Below are 25,327 nucleotides of genomic sequence, written 5' to 3'. Positions count from 1 at the left end.
TCCTATAGGCATGCCAGTTGAGCTCTATTACTCATTTAACAAACATTGAAATAACAACCTGACCTTTTCACCCACTTCAATGGAACCTCCCAAATTTAGCCAAGGTGTCACTTGAGATTTATGGCAAAGGTGCAACAAGAAACAGCCAAGCATGGCTTAAGTGCTTTGCTGTAGAAAGGAAAAAATATTTGTTTTGGTAAATGGCATAGAAGTTTTCTGACAATCAAGTGGTATGTACGTTTTTGTGAAATAATAATAATAAATTCCTGTAAGGCCTAATTCACATGTTGCTTGATTTCCTGACATATGATTATTATTGTACAATCAAGGCTGATTCACACATGTGCAGTCATTTGGTGATGTTTTGCATGTGTGAAATGGACCATTATAGACATAAATGTGATAGACAGAATGTTCATAACATAGGTTGAAGGGAACTGGGTGTGTTCAGCCTGTAGAAAAGACAACACAACTGAACTATTGAGGTGGTGGTGGTACTTGATATCACTCTTCAAATACCTGAAGGACTGTCATGTAGAAGAGGACAAATATTTCTTCTCTGCTGCCCCACAGGGCAGAACTAGATAAAATAGGTTCAAGGGACAGGAAAGTAGATCTTGCTTGAAGAGCAAAAGGAACCTCTTGATGGGAAGATCTGCAAGGCAATAAAAGCAATAGAAGAAATTACTCAGATCTGTGGTTCTCAACTGGTGGTCAGTGAACCAGGTGGTCCTTGTAACCCATGCAGGGGGTCTGTGGCACACACATGTCAACTGACCAGGACATCCTGGAGGGGGGGTTGCTGTCATGTGATTGCAGCTGGACACATGTCTCGCAGGAGATAGTGGCACAGAAAAACATGCATTTTGTGGCAGCGTGCTCTTTTGCGGGTCATGTGACTCACACAGGAGCATAGCCTGGAAGGTGCACATCCTGGTTTTGTGCTGGGACATATTGGAGTGTATGGTGGCACCATTCACATAACAATACCCACAGCAATACCCACACTTTCAAAATAATGGGGTTCATGGTGATTTCAAGGCAGGATTACTGCAATGCATTCTATGCAGTTTGGGCTTCCCATGTGGAAACTGCAGCTAGTGTAGAATGCTGTGGCATGGTTGCTGACAGGAGTGACACCCTGTCAGTATATAACACCTCTGGCTCAGAAACCTGTGGTTGCCATTTTGGAAAGTGTGGTGTGTTTTGAAAGTTAGAAGGCCTCTATTCCCCTCATAGAGCTACTCTTTAAAGAGTTCCTTGGGAAGAGGGATTGACTGTTAAGCAACTTTGGAAACTGAAGCTGTGGGAGGGGAATTGGATATATCCTAACACCTTTCAGCATCTCTAGCATACTACAGTTCCTAAGATTCCTTGGGGGAAGTAATGGCAGTTTAATGAGAATAATACTGCTTTAAGTAGTTCTAATAAGGCTTTCATTTTGTTGTACTTATATTTTCATATTTTGTTTTTATGTGTTGTACTGGTGCCCTGGTTTTATTTGTTTTTTTGGGGGGGCAGTGAAGGGTGAAGGATAACCTTTTCTTAAAAACAAACAAACAAATAGACTTTTGCTGAATATATGGCATTGTCTTACCTTGAATCAGACAATTGTTCCATTAAGCCCAGTCTTCTGTGATTAGCAGCAGCTCTTCTGTTTGAAGAGAAACTTGTTCTCACCCTACTAACAGAGGTCCATTTAACTTGAGATTTCAAATGGAGCATGTCTATGCATTAGGAAGCCAGGCATAATATTTTTTTTTAGTTCCACTGTGATATTTAATCCATACAAAGCCCTGGTTTACTGCCCTATCTTTGGTTAGCTCTCTCCCTGTGCAAAACTTACAACCTTTCAAGCAGACCCCTGTTGGAATGCAATATATCTTTAGCAGCTAAAGCAAATTTGCGGTTGTGTATGCTATTGATTTTGGTTAATGAAAAGCTTGTTACTATATTTCTTCCCCTTAATGGGTTATGGAAGTTGTTGCTGTTGGTTTTTATAATTACGGCTACAGATTTGTCTCCACAGTTTCATAGCAGGCAAAGGATGAAGCAACATGGTGAGACATGGAAAATAAATCAAACATTTTATTGGCATTTCCTCTGTGTATGTTTCTGTGAGTGTGCCTATACAGTATCTACAAGTTACTTAGATTAATATAATGTGTTGTACATTGGGCTGCCTTTGTAAATGTTCACTTTGTAATGCAAACTGCAAGGCCTGGTGTCTGATGCAAATATGCATCAAGAAAGCTACCTCATAATTATTCATGCCACTGGTCCATCTAGCTCAGTATTGTCTAGAGTGACTGACTGGCAGTGGCTCTCCAAAGTTTTCCAGCCCAGCATGAAGATGTTGGGGACTGAACTTGGCTGCTCCTTTACATTCTGGTTCTGCGCTAGGCAACAATCTGATTCTTCTCCCAAGCTTTGTAATGGGTTTTGAGGTTTTGGCTCTTTAGATCTTTACAAACCTATTTGTGTTTCATTTTATTTTATTGTTCAGTCTCTGCTGTATATGTGCTTCATACTGAAATTATATTTTAACCATCTTTTATGTATCCTGCCCAGCTAACTTTGGTTATAGACCAGCATAGAATTACTGGGAGTGAATGAATGAATGAATGAATGAATGAATGAATTGCAGAGAAGAGTCTACACTTCAGCTTTTCTTAAAGACCTCATGAAAATTCATCAGCATTTGGATGTGAATTTCTTAAGCACACCATTTTTCACAAAGCATTTTATCCTATTATAATGCATCTTTGCATGTTATTTTCACTAATGTATGCATATTTATGAACACTTTACTGCAGCATATGCATTTTTTGTACATGTTACATAGCTAGAGTATTGCATTGCAAAATTTGGAGAAGTACAAATTTCAGTTCAGTTCATAAGTTGATTGTTCTAGCCAAAGGCCATGACAAACTTGTATTAAGCAACAGTATTAATTAAATACTAATAGGCCTTACAAATAGTGGCCTTACAAATAGCGGGGGAGAGAAGGCAAGCAAAATGCGAGGGAGATAGTGAAAGATACAGGAAATTGAATGCAGAATTCCAAAAAATAGCAAGGAGAGACAAGAAGGCCTTCTTAAACGAGCAATGCAAAGAAATAGAGGAAAACAACAGAATGGGAAGAACCAGAGATCTGTTCAAGAAAATTGGAGATATGAAAGGAACATTTCGTACAAAGATTACCATAATAAAGGACAAAAGTGGTAAGGACCTAACAGAAGCAGAAGACATCAAGAAGAGGTGGCAAGAATACACAGAGGAATTATACCAGAAAGATATGGATGGCTCGTACACCCCAGGTAGTGTGGTTGCTGACCTTGAGCCAGACATCCTGGAAAGTGAAGTCAAATGGGCCTTAGAAAGCACTGCAAATAACAAGTCCAGTGGAAGTGATGGTATTCCAACTGAACTATTTAAAATTTTAAAAGATGATGCTGTTAAGGTGCTACACTCAATATGCCAGCAAGTTTGGAAAACTCAGCAGTGGCCAGAGGATTGGAGAAGATCAGTCTACATCCCAATCCCAAAGAAGGGCAGTGCCAAAGAATGCTCCAAGTACTGCACAATTGCACTCATTTCACACGCTAGCAAGTTTATGCTTAAAATTCTACAAGGCAGGCTTAAGCAGTATGTGGACCAAGAACTCCCAGACGTGCAAGCTGGATTTAGAAGAGGCAGAGGAACCAGAGACCAAATTGCAAACATGCGCTGGATTATGGAGAAAGCTAGAGAGTTTCAGAAAGACATATACTTCTGCTTCATTGACTATGCAAAAGCCTTTGACTGGGTCGACCACAGCAAACTACGGCAAGTTCTTAAAGAAATGGGAGTGCCTGATCACCTCATCTGTCTCCTGAGAAATCTCTATGTGGGACAAGAAGCTACAGTTAGAACTGGATATGGAACAACTGATTGGTTCAAAATTGGGAAAGGAGTACGACAAGGCTGTATATTGTTGCCCTGCTTATTTAACTTATATGCAGAATTCATCATATGAAAGGCTGGGCTGGATGAATCCCTAGCCAGAATTAAGATTGCCGGAAGAAATATCAACAACCTCAGAGATGCAGATGATACAACCTTGATGGCAGAAAGTGAGGAGGAATTAAAGAACCTTTTAATGAGGGTGAAAGAGGAGAGTGCAAAATATGGTCTGAAGCTCAACATAAAAAAAATGAAGATCATGGCCACTGGGCCCATCACCTTCTGGCAAATAGAAGGGGAAGAAATGGAGGCAGTGAGAGATTTTACATTCTTCGGCTCTATGATCACTGCAGATGCTGACAGCAGCCGCAAAATTAAAAGACGCCTGCTTCTTGGGAGAAAAGCAATGACAAACCTAGACAGCATCTTAAAAAGCAGAGACATCACCTTGCCAACAAAGGTCTGTATAGTTAAAGCCATGGTTTTCCCAGTATTGATGTATGGAAGTGAGAGCTGGACCATCAAGAAGGCTGATCACCGAAGAATTGATGCTTTTGAATTATGATGCTGGAGGAGACTCTTGAGAGTCCCATGGACTGCAAGAAGATCAAACCTATCCATTCTTAAGGAAATCAGCCCTGAATGCTCACTGGAAGGACAGATCGTGAAGCTGAGGCTCCAATACTTTAGCCACCACATGAGAAAAGAATACTCCCTGGAAAAGACCCTGATGTTGGGAAAGATTGAGGGCACAAGGAGAAGGGGACAACAGAGAACGAGATGGTTGGACAGTTTTCTCAAAGCTACCAGCATGAATTTGACCAAACTGTGGGGGGCAGTGGAAGACAGGAGTGCCTGGCGTGCTCTGGTCCATGGGGTCACGAAGAGTCGGACACGACTAAACAACTAAACAACAACAACAACAAATTAATTAATTAAATAATACAAAGCATACACCCATAATATAAAAATCTGCGAAGACCAAGTTCCTGCGCATTAAAACAGTTTCCCTTATGTATCTCTGATAGCTTCAATTCTTGATTTTTATTTTATTTTTTGCAGCCTAGAGGGCTCTGTGTGTAACAAATTTCTTATTGTCATTCAAAAGAAAACAAACCATTTATGGCATGGTGTGCCTGCTTGCTTGTATGAACAAAGGTTTCAGAAAGCAGCATCTTGGGTCTCTATATAAGGGGCAGGCTAATGAGTAATGTCTTGCACCCAAGGTTGACCACAAATACAATGTCTGCATATGGGACCTTGTCGTAGTAGCCATCCAAGACTGCCATGGGCATCCTTTAGAAACGTTGCTCAATAAAGGCATTTCTTAAGGGAAATGGTGAGGGCTTGGTCTGATAACCAGCTCTAAAATGCTCTGTTCTCAAGAGTGGATACCAAGGGGAAAACCTTGTGTTTCTAATTAGTTGCAGGTCCCTTCTGCATACTATCCAGAAGAGCCAGTCCCTGACACTTGCTCAAGGTCAAAGCAGAGCTAAGTTCTGGAAAATAATAATAGTCTAAAACATTTTGACAGGCTGCTTTCAAGAGCTGGTTATCACCCAATTCCATATAGCAAAGCATGGGAACACACTCAGTAGGCATAGTAGCAAATTGTAAAACATACTTTAATTGAGCACAGTCTGCTCTTGCCTTAATTGTCGGCCACCTCTGTGTGAAGAAGCATTGCTGAAATTCTAATGAAGTACAAATTTTGAAGAATGGCTGTGTTTATATTCCAGTGTTGCTCCAGAAAGTGCAAATTAGATGGGTTTGACTTTTAAATCATTTAGTTATTTATTAAATTTATATACCACCCTTCATTCAAGGATCACAATATAAAAACACAAAAATACATACCATAATTACAAACAAAACAATAACTATACCCCCCAACTGTGTTCAGTTGGGCTTAATCCCAGGTAAGTGTGTTTAGAATTGCAGCCCTAATTTCATTGTCAACAGCAAGAAGAAAGGGTCAGTCTACTGGTAGGTCCTAGGAAAGCATTCACAATGTGTTAGTTAGTTTGAGGTTACAATGAATTTTGGAGTCAAAATAGACATACATCAGATTACTTCTTTTTCTTAGAAAAACATAAATTGCATAAGGAACTGATGCTCAAGACGTAATCCATATCTAATTTAGGCTCAAGGAAAATTTGCAGAAACTGAAGTTTGGCAGATCAAGGTGCATTGAGAATAATTAAGCTACATTTTTAAGGGGCACAGTCAGCAACCTATTTGTGCAGGGTCAGGCTTTGGAAGGAAATGCTTTGCACTGACAAATTACTAATTTTTCAGCCTACTTGCAGGCTTTTTAAATAAATAGACAAAAACACACAAAAAATAGATCTTTCCTCTTGTTCTTTCATGGGACTTTGGCTTCCTATCTGAATAATCTGATCTTTTGCTTATTCGTGGTTTATGGCACCCTTTCTACAACCTGGTACTCCCAGATATTTTGGACTGCAACTCCTGTTAGACTGGTGCCTCAGTCAAACATTTCAGGTGAACGCTGGGCAGCAGAGCTGGGTGTACATGCTTGGTCCATACCCAAGGTTCACTTGGCAAGAAGGGAGGTACTTCCTTTCCATCCTTTAATTGGGGAGTTGCAGCAGACAGTTTGCCCACCTGCTCTGGTCGCTTGAGAGATGCATCTCTACTAGAGATAGTTAAATCCTCAGTTACCTGTATTTTTGGAATCTGGTCAGTTGGTTAAATGTTGGTTTGCAGTTCTTTCAACTTGCTACATTTTAAGAAACATAACCTTTCCCCCCAGTTCTGTCTCATGAGTCTTTGGGTGGGTGGTTGGGTGGATGGTAATATGAACACATAGACTGGCATTTCCCCCCAATGTTGTGGAATGCTCTCCCTGCTGAAATGCAAGGGGTCCCATTCGTATTGGCATTCTGTCAGCTCTTGAAGACACACCTGTGTAGGGAAGCATCCCCCTGAACTTGACCTTCTGATCTTATTGATTTTACTGCTCTTATGGTTATGCTTTCTAACTGGCTTGTTTCAGTGCATATTTTAATTAAGGATGTTTTAATGCTTTGATGGAACTGTTTTGCAGTGAGTTTTAATTATTTATGGGTTTTTTTATAATTGATTTTATTGTTGTAAACTGCTTAGTAGCCATTTTTGCATGGAGGCCACACATAAATGACAATTTTTTAAAAAACCAGCTCTCCCAGCCCCTGGTGTTCTGCCTTGGGAGACATCAAAAGGTCCCAGATTCTGACATCTCTAGGTATGGCGGGGATATAATAATGTCTGAAGTGCTAGAGACCTGCTGCTAGTGAGTATGGAGGCTATTGTGCTAGATGGATCAACAGTCTGACCTTGTATAAGGCAGCTTCATGTGTCTGGTGCACCTGCTGCATGTGCAAAAGCCTTCCCATGAAAAGCTTCTGCCTTTTGAGAAGATGGAAATTCTCTGTGCAGTGTCGGAAGGGTGCACTGACACATGCAGGACATCACTTGGTAATGCAGGCATCAGGTGGTAAACATGAATGTGAGAACAGGGTTTAGGGGAGGTGCATATGATGTTCTACTTATTAACAGTGGCTAGTTACAGTCTATTAGACTTATTTTTGCGTTTAAGCCATTCTCTAAGATGAAGTGAAACATTAACAATTCCGTATAGATAGCAGAAAATTCCATGAATAAACAGTAAAGCTTTATGTACATTATTTAAAAATGTATTTTGAATTTCCTTTGTCTGAATTGCACAGGTTCCCCTCTATCTAAAGGAAAGGTTAAATGTTCTTATGTCCCAGCCAACCTTCTTTTCTATGTGGGGCTACCTGTGAAGGTGACTCGGAAACTATAGCTAATCCAAAATGTGGCAGTTAGACTGGTGATTGGGAGTGGCTGTCAGCATCATATTACACCGGCCCTAAAGGTTCTTCACTGCCTCCCAGTACATTTCTGAACATAATTCAGAACTGGTACTGACCTTTAAAGCCCTAAAGGGCCTTGGCCTAGTATACCTGAAGGAGCATCTCCACCCCCATCATTCAATCCAAACACAGAGGTCCACTTCCAAGGTTTTCTGGCGGTTCCCTCACTGTGAGAAGTAAAGTTACAGGGAACCAGGCAGAAGGCATTCTCAGTAATGGTGTCCTCCCTGTGGAATGCCCGCCCATCAGATTTCAAGGAGATAAAGAACTACACAACTTTTAGAAGACACCTGAAGGCAGCCCTGTATCAGGAAATTTTTAATGTTTGACATTTTATTATTTTTGTAAACAATTCAAAGAAACATTTTTTTTTACCATATATGCTCTGCCTACTTAATGACCTAATGAGAGGAGCACCCCTCCCCAAAACATGGCCCCACTCTAACATCGTAACTATACCAAAACAATTTAAGGACCACCAGAAGGCAGAATCTTTTCAGCCAATATCTCTGATTAATCAGGATTATAAAAACTTTACAACAGTGCTAGTCAATAGGATTAAGGTAATTTTACACAAACTAATAGTGTTCTGATGTGAGTAGAGGCAAGTCAAGTCAAGGATACGTTGGACAGCTCCAGCATGAAATCGGAGCTCAGATGTTGCTTCAGAAACAGTTACTCTCAAATTTAGTCTTATACAGGAGCTGCAGCTCTGTCTCATAGAGCCTTCATTGAGAGTGCATTTAAAGAGGGTACATTCATCTCCAGCAGATGAAGCAGTGGATACTGGCTTTAGTGCTGTTTCTCAGATGGAGTCCTGGGTCTCAGGAGGACAATGCAATGCCTTCTGGCTGCATGGACTGATTCCAGGAGGTTAGGTGTTTCTGAAGCTGGCCCTCAGGTCAATTCCCATACCTGCTCATCCCTTGAAGAAGAGGAGTCTGACCCCAGGGTCATGACACCCACCACTACTTGAAAGAATAAAAGATGATGTTAACAGCAGACAAGCTGAATGTGCTAAAGCGGAGAAGAAGGTCTCGGCAGTACTCTCAAGAGCAAAAGAGAGTTCATTAATATGTGCAAGGAGATTAATGGAACGTCGGCTCTGAAATGGCTGAGTTGTTCAGCTGACTTTAAAATGTGGCACCCAGCAAGAAAAATGGGGGAATTTGTTGACAATTAGGAAGTTTACCAATGGAACCACCGATAGAAGGTGAAGGATGACGCTAGGGGAAATGAATGCTCACGCATCAGCAGGCCTAGCTTTTTCTGCTGCAGAAAGCTTAATGAGTTTGCTGAGCTACCAATAATTGCCTTTGAAAAATCAGGAGTCGGAGAAGTAGCAGTCAGGATCAGAATGATGAGATATGTCTGGTCCAGTGAATGCAGCAGGGACTCCAACTCAGCTGCTGGTAGTGATGGTGCATGACTCTCCTTCGTGCCACACACTTCGAGGTCTGGCCAACAGCAATGAAAAATCACATGATTCAATTATTCTCGGGCTGCACCACTTAAGATTCTATCTCCCATAAACAAAGTTCTTGTGCAGTTTTGAAAGCAGGTCACTTTCTCTTGACATTTGAAATACTGAAGGCACAATTGCAGACAATTCCATCAAGAAAGAAAAGTGGGAGGCATCTAAGGATACCAGTGTGGCTGCATAAAGAGCTGACAGGTGAGCTGAGATTTAAGATGGGCATGTATAAGAAATGGAAGAAATGGGAAATCACAAAGGAGGAGAATACACAAGTAGCCAACAGTTGCAGGGGGAAAGTCAGGCTGGCTAAAGCTCAGAATTTGCTCAGGCTTGCAAGAGAGGTTAATAATAATAATAATAATAATAATAATAATAATAATAATAATAATAATATATCTCACTATCTGGCTGGGTTGCCAGATTTCTATGGCTATGTTCAAAGCAAGAGGAAGATGCAAGCAGGTAGTAGGTCCTCTGTGTAAAGAGGTTGGAGAAATGCTATTGGGTAACAGAAAGAAGGCGGAACTTCTCAACACCTACCTTGCCTCTGTCTTCACCCAAAAGGAAAACAGTGCCCAAACTAGTGCTAACAGAGTAAACAATGCAAGAAGGGAGCTGCAGTCTAAAATAGGGAAAGAGGTGGTTGGGAACACCTAGATACTTTAAATGAATTCAGGGCCTAATGAGCTGCACCCAAGGATGTAATTTCAGATCCTCTGTCTATAATCTTTGTGAATTCTTGGAGAACAGGTGAAGTCACTGCGGGCTGAAGGCTGGCAAATGTTGTCCCCATCTTCAAAAAAGAAAAAGGAAAAAAAGGGTGGTGGGCAGAAAACCCAGGTAACCACCAATTGATCAGCCTGACATTTATACCATTGAAAAGTTATAGAACAGACAATGAACAGTCAATCTATGAGCATTTAGAAAAAGGATGCTCTTATTACTAAGATGCAGTATGGGTTTCTCAAAAACAAGTTCTGCCAGATGAATCTCATTTTTTAAAAAAAGTGTTACAAGCTTGGTGGATAAGGGGAACGCTGTGAACATAGTGTATCATGATTTCAGTAAGGCTTTTGACAAACTCAACTATGGTATTCGTGTGGAGAAGCTGGTAAAAGTGGGATTGATATGGTAACTGTTAGGTGGTCTTGTAGCTGATTGACTGACTAAATCCAAAGAGCGGTCACTAATGGCTCATCATCATCCTGGGGAAAAAGTGACAAATAGGGTGTCACAGGGAGAAATGTCAGGTTCTGCACTTGGACAGGGAGAACCAGCTGCACAAATATAAGATGAGGGACACCTGGCTTACTAGCAGTACTTGTTCATTTCCTCATTTCCCCTTTCCACCCCTCTCTGTAATTTCAGAATAATAGGATGAGTCATTAAATTATTTGATTTTTTTAAAAGGTGTTTAATTTTTTCTCCTTCTTGTATGGCTTGGATAAAAGAAATTCCCTCCTGATAACAACTTGGTAAGTTTCTGTCATCTATGTTTGCATACAGTGCTCTAAACTCAGAAAGGAATTCCTTTCACTTGCTTCCTAGAATAGTATTGGTCTGTTGTCCTTAAGAACAGGCAAACTTGTGCATACTCATGAGAGTGAGCCCAGCTAACCTAGTTGGGCTTACTTCTGCATAGGACTGATAATTCTAATATTAAATACCCATGGTGAAAATTGAGGCAGCACAGAATTTATTCCAGACAAGTTAATGCAAAATACTTTTGTCTGTTGCTCTAGCCATCATTGCTATGAGTCCGCCGAATGACAGCATGTGGATCTTAAAATCTACCCATGTCCCTCACATACATGGTGTTAAATGTAACATCAAAGCATGAATTTGCATTATGTACACAGGCCTGGAGTGAGTTTGAAGCCAAAAGTAACCTGCACTGGATTGATTATTGACTGGTTGAGTGGTTAATTCACTGTTCCTGGATTAATAATGATTTGCAAAGAAAGGACCATCTCTCCATGCAACACTGGTACTTCTTTGCCAACTCTACTAAAACCTGCAAATTAGGGAGGGAGGGTGGGTGATTGAGGAAGTGAGCCAAAGAGGAAGCTCTCCAGCTGGCACCTCTGTTTAAATAGTCCCGGCCACGCCCCCCCAGCCAGCGGATTGGCTGGTCGGGCTCTGACGTGGCCAGGATCCCCCGGGCAACGGGGGACTAAGTCCCCCGCCCCCCGGAGGGGAGTGGGTGGCCACGTGGTCCACCGCAACTTCTCCCCACGGGGAAGTGGAGCGGATTTCCCAATTTCTGCTCCATACACTCCCCTTACCTGACAGGAGTTTCTGAAATCCTCGAGTAAAGTGTGAGAAGGGAGGGGAAACAAAGGAAAGGAATGCTAAGGGAAAGCAGGCATGGAAACGGAATTGTAGCACCAGGGGTTAAGGGAGCATAGCACACCACCCACTTTCAGTGCTCATTGAACTCATCATTGCATCTCTGCCTGGATGAAGCAACAACAACAAATTAACAAGCAGCAGGGAAACTAAAAGAAAAAGAAAAAAAAGGGAGAAGAAGCCAGGCTTCCCAGTGCACCCAGAGACACACAACTGCACCCTATATATTAGTTTGCCTGTCACGTAGGCCACCTCTCTCTTGTAACAGTTTTGATACGCTCATGTTTAACTCAACAGTTGTGATCAATATTGGCTACAAGCATAGATCCATAGCAATCAGTCCACCCCGTACAGCACGTAGCTGCAATGCACAATCCCCTTGGCTCTTTAATTTAAGCCACAGCCAATATCTCACACCTATTGTTTAAAGTTTATTAAGTGGCAGGGAAATCATAGATATATTTGTGCAGAGCTCCTTAATTTATAAGATGGTATGGTATTGTTCTAAGCCCCTGTGGGCTTAGAACATTCCACAATTTTATTTTTTTAAAGCATTGTGCAAAAGGTGGCAGAATGTAGTAGGAACCCTTGGTGTTTATAGGGGGGAAAGCAACATGGCTTGACCAGCAAAGGTCAGGATGGAAGGCAAGGAGGATCAAAGTTCTTGTGATACTGTAGATATTCTAATATAAGAGTAGCCAATATGGAAGTTGCTGAACTACAACTCCCAGCAGCCCCAGCTAGAATGGTGAATGGTCAGGAATGAAGAACAGGAATTCTGGTCTAAGACTGTTACGAGTTTGGTGGGGGTAGGCTGTGTTCCTGAGCCACCTTATAATGCCTAGATTCTAATTCCAGCACAGGCTCAATTTCTGGAATACCTAGGTTAAATTCCTGGTGAGGGAATGGGTATAGGCCCTTAAGTGGCTCAATGCCAGAAAAAAAGGTACTTAGAAAGACAAAGGCCAGAGTAGAGAGTTACGTGAGCTAGAAACTAGAAGCTGGCAGGATTGGAATCCAAGGATGTGGCTATCAGAGAAGGAAGACCCTCCACTGGGTGTTGTATATGTGTGTAAATAAACAATGTATCATAAAGTCACTGCTGTACCTCATTCTGAACCCTGGACTAGCTCCTAGAACCCCTGGAATCTTGCACCACTCAGAGACTGGGGTGGTGTGCAACAATACACTATCTGTATGTTTGAAGATTATCTCTGCCTCCAGGTCTGGTCTTGACTGGAAGGATACTGGAATGTCTAAATTGCTGCTATGCTGCTCCCATAAATGATGAGCTATCCCTAAGCAGTGCATGGCAAACATTCACATGGGCCAAGGTTGTGCAGAATATTAGAGAGTATATAATACAAATAGAAAATAATTCATTTGAGAATCCTTTCTAGCCTTGCCAATCTTTTAAAAAATGCACATTGTTATGGTTGCTGGCTAGCCATTTCTACTGTTAGGCAGACTGCTGGTTCACAGCCCAGAATAATAACTTGATGTTTCATTAGTGGGAGCTAATACATGGGCTCTCCTGACATAATACTTTCTGCTGAAGGAGAGGGTAAGCTGTGAATCAGCTGAAAACACTTTACAAGTTCTGATGTGGGGTATGAGATCCACCTATATTGTGGGAGTGCCTCCTATTTGCCTCCACTTATGCTCTAAAAGGTAAAAGGTAAAGGACCCCTGGATGGTTACATCCAGTCAAAGGCGACTATGGGCTGTGGCATACTTCTCGCTTTCAGGCCAAGGGAGCTGCCGTTTGTCTACAGACAGCTTTCTGGGTCATATGGCCAGCATGACTAAACCGCTTCTGGTGCAACGGGACACCATGATGGAAACCAGAGTGCATGGAAATGCTGTTTACCTTCCCATCATAGTGGTACTTATTTATCCACTTGCACTGGTATGCTTTCAAACTGCTAGGTGGCAGGAGCTGGGGCTGAGCAATGGGAGCTCACCCTGTCATGGGGATTTAAACCACTGGCCTTCTGATCGGGAGGCCCAAGAGGCTCAGTGGTTTAGACAACAGCGCCATCTGCGTCCCATACTTATGCTCTACCCCAAAGTCCAGTTCCGAGGGCCTTATGGCAGTTCTCTCATTGCAAGAAGTGAGATTACAAGGAATCGGGCAGAGGGCCTTCTCCATAGCTGCGCCCACCCTGTGGAATGTTCTCCCATCAGATGTCAAGGAAACAGAGAACTATCTGACTTTTAGAAGACATTGGATAGCAGCCTTGTATAGGGAAGTTTTTAATGTTTGATGTTTTGCTGTGTTTAATGTTTTAATTTTTTGGAAGCCACCCAGAGTGGCTGGGGAAACCCAGCTAAGTGAATGGCATATAAAGAAAAAAAATATTCTTATCGTTATTACTTGCAAATAAAACATATATTATTTAAACACCATGCATTTCCAGGTATCTCTTCTCAAAGAGGAATCCAAACCAGAGGTGCTACCACTGGATCAGGATTTCTGTTCTCTCAGAGGCCAGCCAGATGCCTATGGAAAGCCCACAAGCAAGACATAAGTGCAACAGCGCTCTCATGAGGAGTTGGCAACATTCCTACCATATGCAATTCAGTGCTATCTTCTTGCTGCTTTCCCCTCCTGGCTCTATGTTGTTGAATCCCTATCTAACCTCCCGTTTATGAGTAATTGCAGATTGCAACACTGCTTCCTTTTACCACCACCATGTGCATTAGAATTCACTGCATGTGGAATGTTGCTTCCCAAGGAGTCAAGAGGGGCAAAAGAAAAACACACATTTGCGAGTTTTCAAACAGCAGTTTGGCCCATGATGTTTTGAAGAGAGAGGCTTCGCCACCAGCAGTCATTTGAGGATTTGTTTTTGACTGCTCTGCGGGCAGCTTGTAAACACCACCAGCAGCACCATACAGCATATGGAATGGCACTGATTAGTTTTCTGCTGGGAAGTGCTCACTCCAGTCTTTCTTCAGTAGAATGCTGCCATTTTATGTGTGCTTGCACCAGCTACCTTCAATAGTTCTGTGAAATGTACAGCTACTCTGATCCCTCAATGGGTTGCCTTTACTCTAGAATCCAGCTGTTTCGGCTGCCAAGTTTCCTAGTGCTATGCTTTTATGTCATCATGGTTCATTTGTACTGGATGTTTAGTAGGCTTGCTGCATTGACTTATATACGTGCCACAAATGGACCCAGAATTGCTTCTGTGTCAAGCTTCCCTTAAAATCTGCCAGTGCAGAAAGAGAGCAATTTATGGCTGCGCAAAGATGAATATGCTAATGAACTCGACATATGTCAAATCCTCTCCCATTTTGCAGTCTGTTTTATCTGCGTGGCTTTTGAGTTCTCCGAATTACTCAAAACCCGCACATGAGTGCTCGGGCAGATTAAATTTTGGTATCTCGTCTGTGTGAGATCCTTTATCACTGCAATTTCCAAATGCACAGATGCCTTGGAGATGCTGAGTTTAATTTAATGATTGAAAGGATACGTGGGAATTGGCTCAGAGCAAGGAGAAGGGAAGGAAGCGGTCTGGGGGCGGGAGCAGGATGGAGTCAAACTACATGCTGCCAAACTGAGAAGCTGCCTTTGCTGTAAGGTTGCCAGATCAGCAACCTGGAAAATCATTTGGGCCTTTAATTCAGGAGATACAGGCAGTAGTGGGGATGAAGGGGAAATTTGGTTCAGTTCACCTGCTTAAGTTGCTCTTCCTGATATTATATGTGAAGTGAAACACAAGTATCCTTTGAAATATCTACTCCTCGGAATTTTGCAATGTCGAGTAATGTGTACAAAAATGCACTTACGGGGGCAAAATGTTCATTAAATTCATATGTTGATGAAAACATCATTCAAAAGTGCATTGTATTCAGGAAAAATTCCTTTGAAACTGTGTATATTAGGCTAAATTGCTTTCAAAATGTGTGTATTAGGAGGAATTTACACTTAAATGCTGTTGATTTTTTAAAAAGATATATTTCGGATTACAACACCCATTTGCCCCAGCCTGCCTCTTATAAACACCCTATAGCAGCCTTCCCCAAACTTGTTTCATCCAGATGTTTTTGGATTATAACCCTTTCATATTGTTGTAAATTGCCCAGGGAACCTTATGGTGAAGGGCGGGTAAGAAATCCTATGTATAAATATATATGACCGGAATTCTGTTGGTTTGGCTGATTCTGGTGGTTGTGTTGGCTGCTAACACTTTCTTGTTGAACACAAGGAAGAATCTGCCCTTGTCCCATGAGGGTACCCTAGTGGCCGAAGCCAGAAAAAGCATAGGATGAAACCTACACTTCCCCTGCCATTCTAGTTCTTAAATTTTCTCTCCAGTGGCCAATGCTTAGATGAGTTCTTTGCTTTAAGGAAAGCCTATTTGCATTCCTCATCACTGCGGTCAGCCTTCCATGTGGGATATCTGATATTGAAAGAAGTCTAGAGTACATAAAGCAGTCCTTGGAGCCAGATAAAGCTTGCAGGTGCTGCTGTTTCCACTTTCCAGAAATCTGCTGCAAGATCCATAGGCATGCAAACAACGATGCTCTGAAAGAAGCCAGTGCTATTTACTGTTCATATTTTAATTGTAGCAGAGTGGGCTAATTGCCCTATTTTGCTATTTAGCACTGTAAATATGCCATCCAATTTGGCTTTTGAATGCCATTGACAGAGCCCTGCCAGCAACAGTTTTCGTTTCAGGAAGAAAACAAAAACAATAAAAATAAAAATAATAAAATTAACCAAGAGCCAGCTGCCTCTGAGCAAGCCTGTATTATTCCCTTAATGTGGTTTTCAGCCATTGATACATTCACCTCCAGTGCATTTCCTCGTTGCATCTCTTTCTTTCACATCAAAGGACACTTGAGAAAATCATCCCCAAATGTGTACATGGCGAGTTGTAAACGGATCCTTGGTGGAGAATAATGAAGTTGAAAAGATGTTCTTTTCACTGATTCCACTGATGATTGATCTAGGCTTCTCTTCTTCTGATGCTGCTGCATGATTTTCCTTTAATCTTGTATAAAGCAGCTGCTCTTCTCTGGTGCATTTTTCATTCCATTGAGCTTAGATCCAACCTCTTCTCCCCCTTGAAGGTCACCAGGAGAGAGAAGAAGGAAAAGTTAGCCGATGTAAATATTTCTTGAATTGAGACCCATTGCATCCTTGACCTAGGCTTCAATACTTATCTAATGTTTCAAAGCATCTTCCAAAAGTCTAAGGTCATTCTCTTTCCTTTCTTTCTCCAAACTGTTCCCTAAGAATCCATTTTACTTTGATATGGGTTCAGAATCATGATCACTAAATAACATCTCAGGCATAAGAAAGATAGAAAGAGAGTATGCTACCATTGCTGATTCCCCCTAAGTCTGTACAGTATCATCCATTCTGTTCCCAATATACAGGTCTGAGTGCCATTCTTTATATAGCCAAAATGGTATCACCCGTACCTGCAAGTTAGGATTTTTGAGGCTGCATGTTGTTGTTGTTTAGTCGTGTCCAACTTTTTGTTACCCCATGGACCAGAACATGCCAGGCACTCCTGTCTTCCACTGCCTCAAACTCATGCTGGTAGCTTCAAGAACACTGTCCAGCCATCTTGTCCTCTGTCGTCCCCTTCTCCTTGCGCCCTCCATCTTTCCCAACATCAGGGTCTTTTCCAGGGAGTCTTCTCTTCTCATGAGGTGGCCAAAGAATTGGAGCCTCAGCTGCACGATCTGTCCTTCCAGTGAGCACTCAGGGTTGATTTCCTTAAGAATGGATAGGTTTGATCTTCTTGCAATCCATGGGACTCTCAAGAGTCTCCTCCAGCACCATAATTCAAAAGCATCAATTATTTGGCGATCAGCCTTCTTGATGGTCCAGCTCTCACTTCCATACATCACTACTGGGAAAACCATAGCTTTAACTATATGGACCTTTGATGGCAAGGTGACGTCTCTGCTTTTTAAGATGCTGTCCACGTCTGTCATTGCTTTTCTTCCAGGAAGCAGGCGTATTTTAATTTTGTGACTACTGTCACCATCTGCAGTGATCATGGAGCCCAAGAATGTAAAATCTTTCACTGCCTCTATTTCTTCCCCTTCTATTTGCCAGGAGTTGATGGGCCCAGTGGCCATAATCTTAGCTTTTTTGATGTTGAGCTTCAGACCATATTTTGCACTCTCCTCTTTCACCCTCATTAACAGGTTCTTTAATTCCTCCTCACTTTCTGCCATCAAGGTTGTGTCATCTGCATATCTAAGGTTGTTGATATTTCTTCCGGCAATCTTAATTCCGGCTTGGGATTCATCCAGCCCAGCCTTTTGCATGATGAATTCTGCATATAAGTTAAATAAGCAGGGAGACAATATACAGCCTTGTCGTACTCCTTTCCCAGTTTTGAACCAATCAGTTGTTCCATATCCAGTTCTAACTGTAGCTTCTTGTCCCACACAGAGATTTCTCAGGAGACAGATGAGGTGCTGCATGTAGATACCAAAAATGAACTAGAGAAAAAGAACTCAGGTTTCACCCCACTGCAATCAATCAGATGATGGGTTAAATGCACCACACTTTCTTTAGGTTGCGCCCCTTTTGCTTTTTAAACAGTACCTGTATGCATCTACTTTTGAGAATGTGAGAGAGTCTTAGGAATGTTATCACAAAAGCAGTAAAAGAAGAAGCAAATTCACTTGTAACTTGGTTAACCTGAAGTCGACATCTTTCGCTCACATGGCACTTGAGAACCAAATGTGTTGTCTGTCAAATCTTGATTCAGGCGCCACAGAGGTAACTGATGAGTAGTGAAGGTACCATTCAATTAAAAGGCTTCTAATAGGGGCCTGCAGATCTTTTTATTCCAGGCACTAGTTGCAGTCAGATAGTGTAAAAGAAACTTAAGTTGCTTTGGTTTATTTTAAAATGCCATTTTTCCTAGGATTCTGGGTGTGCGGTCTTCTTTATATTCTGGCAGCAATGAGAAGAAAAAGTAAACTCCAGCTTCTTTACATGGTGGCTATGTGGATCAATAGACTTTTCATGCTGACATCCTGCAATGTAACGGATGACACAACCTTTACAACAGGATTTTGGGGCTGAGAAAGGGATCTCGTAGGACGTGGGTGAGGAACCTTTTTGGCACAGATCTTTATGCCCTCCCACCCCCATGGGGTAACTGTGAGAGGTGAGTGGGACCACCACCTATCAATCATCTGCATAATAATGACATTTGCTGATTGGGAGGGAAGAGGGAAATATCTAAATTTATCTGGCAAGGAAGAAGACCAAGAATAAAACACACACTGCTTATTGATATAAAAGAGAGGGGTGGATTCAGATTGCCTGACTTAAAACTTTACTATGACACAGCCTGCCTCTCCTGGATTAAGGATTGGTGCTTACTTAAGAACACAGACGTATTGGATTTGGAGGGGTATGACAACCGCTTCAGTTGGCATGCATATTTAAATTAGGATAAGACCAAAATACATAAAAGTTTTCTAAACCACATAGTAAGAAATGCGTTGTATAAGGTATGGGCAAAATATAAGGGTTTGTTGGAACCCAAAACCCCACCATGGATATTACCTTTGGAGGTGAAGGCAGTTAAGATGAAGAACATGAAAGGTTGGATGAAGTATAAATAGAGGAAGGGGATCAATTAAAACTTAAGAATTATGATGAAATTAAAGATAAGCTCTCTGGATGGTTACAATACCACCAACTTTTTGAGACATTCAGACAAGACCAAAAGAAAAAAGAAAAAAGGTTTCACTACTGAGCCCTCTAAATTGGAAAGAGAATTGTTAAATAATAAAACCAGGATAATCACAAAGATGTACCGACTCCTGCTTGACTGGGAAGTCAAGGAGGAGGTGAAGACAGTAATGATTAAATAGGCCCAGGATATTGGTCATACCATTCTGATGAGCGAATGGGAAACTCTTTGGAAAGCAAATATGAAGTTTGCAGCATGTTATACCATCAAGGAAAACCTAATGAAGATGCAGTTCAGATGGTATCTCACTCCATCAAAGCTTTCAAAGATGTATAAAAATGTCTCAAACAAATGCTGGCGATGTGGGGAAAGTACATGTCCACATGTGGTGGACATGCAGGAAAATCAAAGAGTTTTGGAATCTTATTTATGATGAAATGAAAAAGATTTTTAAAATAACTTTCATAAAAAAACCAGAAGATTTCCTGCTTGGAATCGTTACCAGAGACATACCAAAAAATGCAAAAGAATTTTTTCTATACGCAACTATGGCCGTCCGAACGTTAATCGCGATGAACTGGAAAGGGTTCCAACAAGATTGGAATGGCAGAATAAATTACTAGAATACGCAGAAATGGCACAATTGACTAATCGGTTGAGAGGTAACACAAAACAATCATTTATTCAAAAATAGGACATGTTTAAGAGATATTTACAAAAATCTAACAGTGGTGTGACATCTATGGCTGCATTTGAATGACCTCTGTATAAAATAATAACAAAGAAATAAGGAAAATTGGTACGATGCGTTGTAAGAATGTATTAGAAAATATGAAAAGATGAAGGTAATAATCATATATACAGTACATATGATATTAGAAATTTTACATGCACCGGGAGTTGATGGGCAGTCTATCACACATTAGTAAGAATGTTGAACAAAAGAGACCGTATAAGATTGAATCAATTTTCATTTGTATATTTACATAAGATTACTTACACAATATCGTTTTTGGTTTATATAAATTATAAGTTATATAAGCATGGAATATTTTTTTTTAAAAAAAGACAGGTTGGTGGGACAGCTAGTGGGGATGATGAGAGATATTGGCCCATAAGGATTGAAATCCCGCCCATCAGCTGATGTGCATTTCTGTGCCACATTGATTGTGCTCAAGTATCCATTGTAACAAGGTATCCCGAGGTTATAGAACTGAAATGTTAGTATATTTTACTGCCTTCCTTACATTTATTTCATTGGTTTTGGTTATCGCCCAACCCTCAATGGCTTTATATTCATTTAAGCGGCACTGAATGCCATATGATAAAGTGGATATCTATCTATATACCTACCTTTTAATCCCCATTCCTAATTGTAACCATTGTATGTGAAATGTACTTTTCTCCACATTCATCACTCTCTCTATCAGGATTTTTAAGGTCTAAACCCAGGAACACCATTGGGTGAAGCTGCCCTGTGTGGTATACTCTCAGAACTGCAGCCTGGAACATCTTATTAGTGAGGCCCTCTCAGGCTGTAGTTCTCCTAGAAGGGAAGGGTTATAAAAGTCTTCCTATTTTGGCTGGGCCCCTATCTCAGCAACCATAGCTTTCTGACTATGGTGTTCTTCCTTCTGCTTCTTGGCTCTTGACTCCATAACTGAATTTCTGGCTCCTGGCTTTGGTTCATGGTTCCTGTTTTTGTCCATGTCAGTTGTCCATGCTTTGGTAGCTTCCCATCCTGTCTGCTGTAATGTGATCTATGTGGGCTTACCCCTTTGGCTATGGTCTAGAGACTGCAGCCATTGAGTAAGTGGGGCAGCCCAATGCACCCATATGTCAACAGTCCTGAAAGCATTGTGCTGGCTGATAGTGTTTGCAGCCTTGGGCTCCTTTGGGATGACCAGCAGGATATAAATTGTAATAATAATAATAATAATAATAATAATAATAATAATAATAGGAAGTTTGAAGTCTCTTTGGGTATATAGGTCTGTTGCATATGTAACTCTGTAGAATGTACATGGCTCATGTACACTGATTGCATGACACACAATCCCTGCTTTAACTAAGGCTGCAACACTAGCCCCTTACCTAGGAGTAAACTCCATAGAATTCTGAGACTTCTGAGTAAGCATACAAAGGATTTCACTGTAAATGTGCAAAACAGCTGATAGCTATTGTGATGGTCATTTTTACTTAATAATACAGTGCTTGATTTGCTTGTATCCTCAGACTTAAAATAGTGTTAGCAATTCTAGCAAATATGCAGAACTCAGTCATTTTTTACAGTTTTATATAACAACTTTCAAGGTGCAGAGAAAGTGATTTAATAGCTTAACAGCATCTCTACTTTTCTTTTTATCAGTATTGATTTTCCTGTAATGGATTTGTTTAAGATTAATCTCTTTTGCATGGCATCAGATTATAATTTTGTTAATGTTTCTAAATAATTCATAATGACTTGTTTGAGGAATTTGGATAAACAGCCATTTAAGATTAATAAAATTATAATCCGACACAGTGCAAAAGGAAATTAATCTTAAATGGATATTTATCCAATTTCCTAACACAAATCATTATGAGTTATTGAGAGACATTAATAACATTATAATATGATGCAGGACGGGGAAAAGAAATGTTTTTCAATAATCCATAATGACTTGCATTAAGAATTTCAATAAATACCTTTCACCCATGTTGGATAGTTTGGTTAATTTTATATTGAAATATATGCCATATTTACATTTTTGGTTCCTATTAAAAAGATTATTTTTCTTTGTATTAGGAGATCATTTCAAATTTTACAATACACTTATGAAGCTATTAATTTTCCTGTCAAGTATAGGCCTCGGATACAGTTTAAAAGAGGTGGTCTAATGGGGATGTCTCTAATGCAATTTCACATATAACTTAATGAAGCATGTAAACCGTGTCTCCTCTATTAAATACACATAGCATATGGTCACATCTTGCTTACGGGGTGTGAAAAAAACTATTTCCTAATCAGCTTAAAGATGGAGAGGATCTTCAAGGTTATGCAGATTAACTACGAAAGCTCAGAGCTCAAAAAAACTAAGAAGAAAATGCCACTCAGCTGCACTTTGATTTCCAGCTTTTACTTCTTTTTCTTCTTTCAGGTGAAGTTCAAAAGTATCGAGTAGAATTAGGAAGCTAAACAGGGAGGTTAAAGAATAAACAGAATTCTGAGTATGTAGACTTTATACTTGAGGGTTAAGGAACCAGGGTTGAACTAATCATAGCAACAGAGGCCATGGTTTGGAACTATAGGTAACCATAAGGAAGGTCCCTCCAGAGATTCTTGGATTCCAACTCCTATCATCCCTGCCCACTGGACTTGCTGGCTGGGGCTGATGGAGTTGGAGGCCAGCAACCTTTGGACGGTACCACTTTGGCTACCCTGACTTTACATCTCTGGGGTTGCTGCATTTGCAATAGGAGCTGACTACTGAAAACTAGCAATTTATTCTGCCATCCTATGATCCCCGAGAAGGTATTCCAGGGGCTGGAGGATTTATCAGGTGTCTTGCTGAAGGTGGAGAGCAGGGCTTTCCCCCCCTAGAAGTAGAGGTGCTGGAACTTGTTGACCTTTTGAAGATGCCAACCTCCGCCTCTGTCATGCAGCCCCGAATGACACCACAACACTACAGAGGTGCTGGAATGCACCAAAGAGGTGCTGGAACTCAGTTCTGGTGAGTTCTGGCTGGAAAAAAAGCCCTGGTGCAGAGAGAAGTCTACCCTCCAAAAGGGAAATATGACCTCATGGGCTTCTGCCTGTGGGGAGAGTTATGCAGAAATGAGACATAACAGACTTATAAGTGAATATACTGTGGATTGCTAGGCTGATTCAATGGGACAATGGCAGAGGCAACATAACTGAGCTTCAAATAATAATAATAATAATAATAATAATAATAATAATAATTTTTATTTATACCCCGCCCTCCCCAGCCAAGGCTGGGCTCAGGGCGGCTTACAAGAAATAATAAAAACAAGTTGAATGATTACAACTTAAAAACAAAATTAAAACACAGCATTAAAATGTTGAAACATTAAAATATTAAAATGTAGCCTCATCACAGGAGGAGAAAGGAAAAAGAAAAAAGAAAGAGGGGGAGGGAATCAAATTGGCTCCAAGCCAAAGGCCAGGTGGAACAACTCTGTCTTACAGGCCCTGCAGAAAGAAATCAGATCCCACAGGGCCCTGGTCTCATGAGGCAAAGCGTTCCACCAGGCCGGAGCCAGTGTTGAAAAGGCCCTGGCTCTGGTTGAGGCTAATCTAACTTCCTTAGGGCCCGGGACCTCTAGGGTGTTGCTATTTATGGACCTTGAGGCTCTCCGTGGGGCATACCAGGAGAGGCGGTCCCGTAGGTACAAGGGTCCTAGGCCGTGAAGGGCTTTAAAGGTCAAAAGCAGCACCTTAAATCTGACCCTGTACTCCATCGGGAGCCAGTGCAGCTTGAAAAGCACTGGGTGAATATGCTCCCATGGCAGAGACCCCGTGAGGAGCCTCGCTGTAGCATTCTGCACCCGCTGGAGTTTCTGGGACAGCTTCAAAGGCAGCCCTATGTAGAGCGAATAAACAGGGACTAGGGTGGCTGTGTTTCATCTTGCATGCAGTGCAATTGCAACACAAACATATTTGACTTGCATTAATTCAACTATATGTGCTTGGCTCCAGCTGATTACAGTACAAGTCAAGGGAGGGGGGAATGAACAGACTTGCCTCCCATGTTCCACAGGTATTAAGACTACCTTTATCTCCTCCTCAAATCACTCAGGGGGAGGCAGTTTTAAGACATTACAGTGTAGTGATTATTTGTAATTTTCAGTGTAGCGAGATTGCTTCCCCACCTCTCTGGGGTGTTGCAGCAAAGAGGAGAGTATGCAAAGCGGCAGTCCCTCTTCCTCAGCTGTGACGACCACCAGGAAAGCAGCAGGAGAGGGAAGGGAAGAAGGTGGAAGGGAGGAAGCATGAGGCAGACAAAGAGAGACACAGGCAGAAGAAAAAGGCTGGAATGTGAGCCACAGCTTCTGCCTGCATCTCTCTCTCTCTCTCTCTCTCTGTGCCTTCCTTACACCTGTGTATCCTGCCCCCCACTGTTTCCACACAGCTGAGGGATCCAAGTTGCCAGTCTGCACTCTCTCATTCTTGCCACAGCAATCTGGAGAGGAGGAAATTTTTAATTATCCTGCTTTAATCACTGGCCTTTCTTTGGAGGAGTATTTAATACGGCACTTCTCAGCCTGAACTGCTGTAGGAGTTGTCTGCCCACCCTATAAAAGTGGTTTCTTCCCCTTGCAGCTATGCAATTGTTATCCATTATCTGTTACCACACTTGCTTGAAACACCTGCCTCTAAGCACATTTGCATACTATTTCTTTGTGTTCAGGAAACAGCACAACAAAACAGCAAATAAATTGTTATCTAACTGAAGGTTTCTCAAAAGGAAAAGAAGATAGAGACAGAGGGTCAAGGAGTGATTGTGCAGCAAACTTTGGTTCTTAAGGAATAGAACCAAATGGGGCAAGATCTGTTACCACGCTCAGGACTCGTGTTTCTAAACACACATATGGACTACCTATCTGCATTCATGGAGTAAGCCCTTTTGGAACACAAATGACTGTTGAAAGTTTATCTCAAACATGGTGTCAGAGGAACCATTTTTCTTCTAGACCATGGCTCTATTCCATGTCCAATAAAGCTAGCCAAGACTAGCATGTTTTAACACAAACATCCAAGTGTGTAACTTTGTGAATCATTAAGTCAAGGCAGCAGAGCACCTGTGAAAGGTCCTCCAGAATGCAATGGAAGCTAAATCAGAACTTTTCCAGAAAATGTTTTCCCCCACAACCAAATTGAGAAACTATAACAAAGGAGCAATTAAAGGCTATTTCACAGTGTGTTATTTCACAGTGGTGCTTCCGTTCCTAATAAAAAAGGAGAGGCT

The sequence above is a fragment of the Podarcis melisellensis genome, assembly GCF_964234715.1.
Source record: "Podarcis melisellensis genome assembly, chromosome: Z".
Taxonomy (NCBI): domain Eukaryota; kingdom Metazoa; phylum Chordata; class Lepidosauria; order Squamata; family Lacertidae; genus Podarcis; species Podarcis melisellensis.
This window is presented reverse-complemented; position numbering follows the sequence as displayed.